This window comes from Bison bison, unplaced genomic scaffold (assembly GCF_000754665.1).
Source record: "Bison bison bison isolate TAMUID 2011002044 unplaced genomic scaffold, Bison_UMD1.0 scf7180017864481, whole genome shotgun sequence".
Taxonomy (NCBI): domain Eukaryota; kingdom Metazoa; phylum Chordata; class Mammalia; order Artiodactyla; family Bovidae; genus Bison; species Bison bison.
Genome location: NW_011495041.1, coordinates 2,066,516 through 2,067,996, shown reverse-complemented (window position 1 = coordinate 2,067,996; position 1,481 = coordinate 2,066,516).

Here is a 1,481-nt window from a genome sequence, read left to right as displayed (position 1 = left end):
CAGCATCAGTCCTTCCAGTGAACATTCAGGACTGATTTCCTTTAGGATGGACTGGTTGGATCTCCTTGCGGTCCGAGGGACTCTCAAGAGTCTTCTCCAACTCCACAGTTCAAAAGCATCCAGCTTTTTGATTCGGCGCTCAGCTTTCACATCTATACATGACTATTCTCACATCTATACATGACTACTGGAAAAACCATAGCTTTGACTACACAGACCTTTGTTGGCAAAGTAACGTCTCTGCTTTTTAATAAGCTGTCTAGGTTGGTCATAACTTTTCTTCCAAGGAGCAAGCTCTGTCTTAAGTTTATTTAAAAAATGTTAAAAACAAATAAACATGTAAAATATTCTGTTACATTAACTGATGAGGGCTCATTATGGGAGGAACCAGATGGATGGTGGTGATGAAGAAAAGTTTTGCTACTTAAAAACATTAGACAGCAAGAGCAATTGAATTTATCATTCCCCAGATACAGATTAGCCAATACGCTAAAGAGAGAGCACCTCCCTAGGGAAGTTTATTCATTTCTTTATCATTTATCCAGTGAGCTCTTTCCACACTCCTGCACTGTGCCAGAAGCTTAAAAGAACAATAGAGATGAATGTCTTCATTCTTGTCTTCGAAGAAGTTGCAATACGAAAAGGGTAGTTATATATGTTGATTGTGGGAAATGTTTGAGGAGTGGGCACAAAGAAAATATGTGGGAGAGTTGGAAAAAATAAGACCACATTTTGACGGGAAGACTGGAGAAGTGTCTGTGGAGAAGTGCTTGATGTGGGGCTGAAAGGGTGGCTGGATATGAGTAGAACAATGTTCTGGAAAGGACAGTGTCCCATGGGACAATTCTCGGATTCCGATGGATAATGTTTCCTCCTTTTCACCTCATACAGTCCGGATACACATGCCATTGAGCTTCTCAGGTGGTCCACAGGATCAAGATACTCAAAGAATTAAGAGAACTGCTGGATGCCATGACGGTTCTGAGGCCAAGTATCGGAAGACCAAAAAGTGGGCTGTGACCCAGTTCTGGGAAATCCCCGCCCCTTCTTTGAAATAGCTGGAACAGTCCTCAATGAAATTAAGTAGCAATGCTATCTTTTGAGGCTACTCTCTCCTGAGATGGCCCACACTCTGTGGCGTGTGTTTCTCTCTAAGTAAATCCACTTCTTACCTGTTAAAAAAACATAACAAAACCAAAGAAGAAAATTGCTGAAGCAAGGTTTGGGGGCCAGAGAGCAACTGGCCTCTACAGCTCTTTGAAAGCCAGGGATTCATAATCAGAACAAAGGAATTAAGAATAACGAGAATCCATTATGGTTGGCGTTTAGTTTCAATAAAGCAGGCATGTGAATTCTACCACATGAGGAGAGTGGAATGTGAACTTTAGTTCAAAATCTCGATTCTGCTACCTTCTGGAACTGTGGTGTTGGAGAAGACTCTTGAGAGTCCCTTGGACTGCAAGGAGATCCAACCAGTCCAT